Here is a 6000-nt window from a genome sequence, read left to right as displayed (position 1 = left end):
TTGCTTTATCGGAGTTTGCACGAGTTTAACTTCTAAATTAGAAAGTCATTAATGAAGGTGATGGTGGATATACAGTCCTCAATTTTCAAAAAAGTTTTCCAAAAAATTATAATTTCCTCCTTCTCCTGCCAAAAATGTACAAGACATAAGCAAGAACCCTGAATCCATGGGGGAGATATTCCCAACTTTGTGGTCCGTTCCTGAGGTGTGAGACAGGAAAAAAAAAAAAGGAACTCATTGGCTGAGGGGTTATGTGATTTGGGGAGAAATCGAAATCAATTTATTAAAATAAAGAAATAACATAAGTATATTAGGAAGTGGTATCATCTTACCATCACTTTTGGCCTCTTGCTGACATCTTCTCAAATGTAGTGTTTCTGTGTGAGAAATACTAGTGCCCAGCACATAGATAAGGAGCAGGCAATGACTTGAGATGTGTTCAGCCCCTCACATGTGGTTTTAACTTGAGTTACAGAAAGTCTCAAGGATCTACTGGGTTCTCTAGGAGATGGGGAAGGTACCCAGTATTTTCTAAGATACATCAGGGGATAAAATAGTATCGTGGTTAAAGCACAGGCATGAAAGACAGAACTAGGTGCAAACCTGGCTTCACGTCTAAAAGCCAGGGAACATTAAGGCAGATTACTTACCCTGTCTTGGCCTCAGCATCTTTGTCTATAAAATGCAGACAGTTGTTGGTACCTGCCTCTTAGTAACTGCTCAAGGACGAAACAAAGGAATTGCTGTAATGCCCTTACTCCAGCGCCTGGCACATAGTACAGTAGTAAATAAGTATCTAGCTATGATAATAGTTATAAACTAGGAAACAAACCTGGGTATGGCATGGTGATTTCTGAGTAGTGATAGAGAATGGGAAATTTCCAGGAAAAAAGAAGACTGAGAAAGTTGCTCTAATTTTTTTAAATGGCAAAGAATGAAAACATTTAGCTTGAAGAACAGAATATATGTAGAAGAAATGCAGCATAATATTTAAATACACTTAAATACTTGCAGAGCTCTTACACAGAAGAGGAAGGAGGTATTCACTGTGTGGTTCTGGAGGGCAAAGTGGGGTTATTCAATCGAATTAGACACCTTACCCATTCGGGGGAGGGGAGGCGCACAGTATTTGGAAAATATTCCTGGAGAAGAAAGAAATTCACGTTACACGTGCTTAAGCAGGTAGTGGAGTAAGGCCTTAAATGAGACTTTGTGACATCAGCAAGTTCAAGTGACTCCAAAGGCTGCCTTGGTCTCCAGTGCCAAGGCTGTCATCATCTTTCCAGCTTCTGAAATCCTCCAAAGAAACTCTCTGGGTGTGGCTACTTTATAGAATAATAGAAAGACACTGGAAAAAATGTGACCACCCCACTTACTCATTAGTTGAAGAGCAGAACATGAAAAGTGTGAGGAAATGGGGTGGGAGGCGGGGGGACCTTATCTGCTTTCTCCAGTAATCTTAAGGATAAAGCCAACACTCCTAATACTGTGTATCAGATGTCATCCTTCCAATGGAGAGTAAGTTTTTTGGAAATGATTTGGTTCCCAATCCCTGAACTGACTCACTCATTTGTTCACTCAGTAATTATGTGTCCGGTGCCAAACACCGAGGCCATGGCAGGAAGACAAATGAGCTCCCAGAGTCTGAAATCAGGGCGGGTGGGGGCAGACGGGGAGGAGGGGAACACACACATTCAGCAGAACAAGTAAATTATTCAAAGAAGAAAAGACAGTGAAAATTAGCACACAGAGAATTAAACTAGGGAAGGTGGTGAACACAATGCAGAAGGCTGATGTAGAGAACGGTAGCAGGAAATGTTTCTCTGAGTTCGTGACATTTCTGATGAGAGTTGAACAATGAGAAGAGGCCAATCTTGCAAAATCTGGAGAAGAGCACTGGAGGTAGAGGGGAGAGGAAGGACGAAAGTTCTAAGGCAGGAGAAGATATAGCAGATTCAAGGAAAAGCCAATGCTTTGATTTGAAAATTGGGTCCTGATGCTAAGAAGCCCTTGGAGAGAGCTGTGTCCCTAGACCACGATTATCCATGTGCATCTCACCACAAACGCCTGCAGGCACACCATTAGAATGACTAAGCAGAGAAATAAGGCATCTCCTTTTTCTTCAGTAATCCAGGAAGAGAACCTTTCTCTCTAATTGTCACAGGAATGAGTTCTGAACTGGGTTTCAGGGACCACAGCACTGTAAATTTCTTTAAATTATATGTCTTCATTTACGCATCCCCAACACTGCTAGGCACATAGTAGGTACTCAATTAATAATAGTTGCAGAAATGACAAGTGACCAGAATTTTGCTGCAGATTAGTTGAACTGTGGAGAATCAATTGACCTCCATGGGCCTGAGTTTCCTCCTGCCTAGTAAATAAAACACAGACTAGATGGCACCTAAAATCCCTTTCATCTCTAAACTTCAGTGATGCTTCAGAGGTTAGCCTGAGATGATCTGTAGGCTAGCTACCAAATTTATAAATCTCTAGCTTGGTGTGAAACTGGATTTTTAGAAAGAAATGAACATTCTTACTATGAACTCCTGGAGAAGGATTTCTAAGAGGGGGAGGAAGGGACAGTATCTCAAAATTAACTTACGTTGACTTAAAATTGGGAAGTCGAATTTAACATTCTTGTGATGAATTCCTTTTCACTTTGGTCTCCAGATGATGACTGAAAACATCTATGAACCTATTGGGGAAGCATGTTTTAAATAATTTTCCCAAATGTCTTTATAGGTTGTATTCTTACAAAAGCTCTCGCCACGTCTGCTGCCGCCACGTCTGCTGCCGCCACGTCTGCTGCCGCCACGTCTACTGCAGAAAGCCCCCTTACCAGTACAACACCAAGTATGTTATCAACAAATATAGATGCATAATAGATTTCCAGCCATTATTATCATATCCATATATTTAATAAACATCTATCTGTGTGGTTTTCTGTGATAAATGAAGTAAATTAAAACTAAAGCAACAATACTGAAAAGAAGCATCCCAGGGTTATCTTTGGGTGTTAGGATTGGGGGTAATTTTTTTTCTGCTTTTTAATACTTTCTAAATTCTCTTTTAAAAGAATCATAAAATATAATTAGGAAAAGTTTTTTAATTGTTTTAAATTAAACTAAACACACAATCAATCTCTACTTTCTAAATTGTCTCTATTATTAAGCAATGCTGACAAATATTAACAGAGGAAAACCTAGATACCAGTATATTCATTTTGTTGTGCTTACTACTACTCAAATAAACTTGGCTGTGTTGTATACTAAAATTGATTTCAGGAATCTGATAGAGAAAAGAGCAAGAGTTGACAGCAAACATATGATATAACCCATGGTTGATATTTTCCCACTTTCTGTTTTTTAAAAATTGAAAATCGTTGATTTACAGTAATATATTAGTTTCAAGTACACAACATAGTGATTCAACATTTTTAAAGGTTATAGTTCATTTAAAGTTATAAAATATTGACTACATTCCCCATGCCGCACAATATATTCTTGTAGCTTATTTACTTTATTCATAGTAGTTTGTACCTCTTAATCCTCTACCTCTATTTTCCTTCTCCCCACTAGTGGCCACTAGTTTGTTCTCTATATCTGTGAATCTATTTCTGTTTTGTAATACTCATTCATGTGTTTTATTTTTTAGATTCCACATACAAGTGATAACATGCAATAATTTGTCTTTCTCTGTTTGACTTATTTCACTAAGTATAATACATTTTTTTTATGCTTTGTTAATACTCTTTTTTATTTAAGCTCTTTATTGGAATATAATTGCTTTACACTTGTGCCAGTTTTTGAGGTACACCAAAGTGAACAGCTGTATTTATACATATATCCCCATATCCCATCCCTTTCGCAACTCCTTCCAACCCTCCCTATCCCAGCCCTCTAAGTCATCACGCATCATCGAGTTGATCTCCCTATGTTATGCAGCAACTTCCCACTAGCTATCTATTTTATCTTTGGTAGTGTACATGTGTCAATACTACTCTCTCACTTCTTCCCAGCTTCCCCTTTGCTCCCCTCCCCCCACCCTGTGTCCTCAAGTCTGTTCTCTGCATCTGCATCTTTATTCTTGCCCTGTCACTGGGTTCATCAGTACCATTTTTTAGATTCCATATTTATGAGTTAGCATATGGTACTTGTTTTTCTCTTTCTGGCTTACTTCGCTCTGTATGACAGTCTCTAGGTCCATCTACCTCACTACAAATAACTCAGTTTCATTCCTTTTTATGGCTGAGTAATATTCCATTGTATATATGTGCCACAGCTTCTTTATCCATTCATCAGTTGATGGGCATTTAGGTGGCTTCCATGTCCTGGCTATTGTAAAGAGTGCTGCAATAAACATTATGGTACATGTTTCTTTTTGGAGTATGGTTTTCTCTGGGTATATGCCCAGCAGTGGGATTACTGGGTCATATGGTGGTTACATTTTTAGATTTTTAAGGAACCTCCAAACTGTTTTCCACAGTGGCTGTTCCAACTTACATTCCCACCAACAGTGCAGGACCGTTCCCTTTCCTGCACACCCTCTCCAGCATTTATTCTTTCTAGATTTTTTGATGATGGTCATTCTGACTGGTATAAGGTGATACCTCATTGTGGCTTTGGCTTGTATTTCTCTAATGATTAGTGATGTTAAGCATCTCTTCATGTGTTTGTTGGCCATCTGAATGTCTTCTTTGGAGAAATGTCTATTTAGGGCTTCTGCTCATTTGGGGATTGGGTTATTTGCTTTTCTTGATATCAAGCTGCATGAGCTGCTTGTATATTTTGGAGATTAATCCTTTGTCAGTTGCTTTGTTGGCAAATATTTTCTCCCATTCTGAGGGCTGTCTTCTTGTCGTCTTTATGGTTTCTTTTGCTATGCAAAAGCTTTTAAGTCTCATTAGGTCCTATTTGTTTATTTTTAATTTTATTTCCATAAATCTAGGAGGTGGGTCAAAAAGGATCTTGCTTTGATGTATGTCATAGAGTGTTCTGCCTATGTTTTCCTCTAAGAGTTTTATAGTGTCTGGCCTTACATTTAGGTCTCTAATCCACTTTGAGTTTATTTTTGTGTATGGTGTTAGGAAGTGTTCTAAGTTCATTCTTTTACATGTTGCTGTCTAATTTTCCCAGCACCACTTATTAAAGAGGCTTTTTTCCATTGTCTATTCTTGCCTCCTTTGTCAAAGATAAGGTGCCCATATGTGCATGGGTTTTTCTCTGGGCTCTCTATTCTCTTCCATTGATCTATATTTCTGTTTTTGTGCCAGTACCATACTGTCTTGATCACTGTAGCCTTGTAGTTTAGTTTGAAGTCAGGAAGCCTGATTCCACCAACTCTGTCTTTCCTTCTCCAGATTGCTTTGGCTATTTGGGGTATTTTGTGTTTCCATACAAATCGCAAAATTTCTTGTTCTAGTTCTGTGAAAATGACACTGGTAATTTGATCGGGATTGCATTGAATCTGTACATTGCTTTGGGTAGTACAGTCATTTTCACAATGTTGATTCTTCCAATCCAAGAACATGGTATGTCCCTCCATCTGTTTGTGTCATCTTTGATTTTCTTTCATCAGTGTATTATACTTTTCTGCATACAGGTCTTTTGCCTCCTTAGGCAGGTTTATTCCTAGGTATTTTATTCTTTTTGTTGCAATGGTAAATGAGAGAGTTTCCTTAATTTCTCTTTCTGTTCTTTCGTTGTTAGTGTATAGGAATGCAAGAGATTTCTGCACATTAATTTTGTATCCTGCTACTTTACTAAATTCATCGATTAGTGCTAGCAGTTTTCTGGTAGAATATCTAGGGTTGTCTATGTATAATATGTCATCTGCAAAGTGTGACAATTTTACTTCTTTTCCAATTTGGATTCCTTTTATTTGTTTTTCGTCTCTGATTGCTGTGGCTAAAACTTCCAAAACTATGTTGAATAATAATGGTGAGAGTGGGCACCCTTGTCTTGTTCCTGTTCTTAGAAGGAATGCTTTCAGTTTCTC

This window comes from Hippopotamus amphibius, chromosome 3 (assembly GCF_030028045.1).
Source record: "Hippopotamus amphibius kiboko isolate mHipAmp2 chromosome 3, mHipAmp2.hap2, whole genome shotgun sequence".
NCBI lineage: Eukaryota > Metazoa > Chordata > Mammalia > Artiodactyla > Hippopotamidae > Hippopotamus > Hippopotamus amphibius.
The sequence above is the reverse complement of the archived record's forward strand: the minus strand, read 5'-3'. Positions refer to the sequence as shown.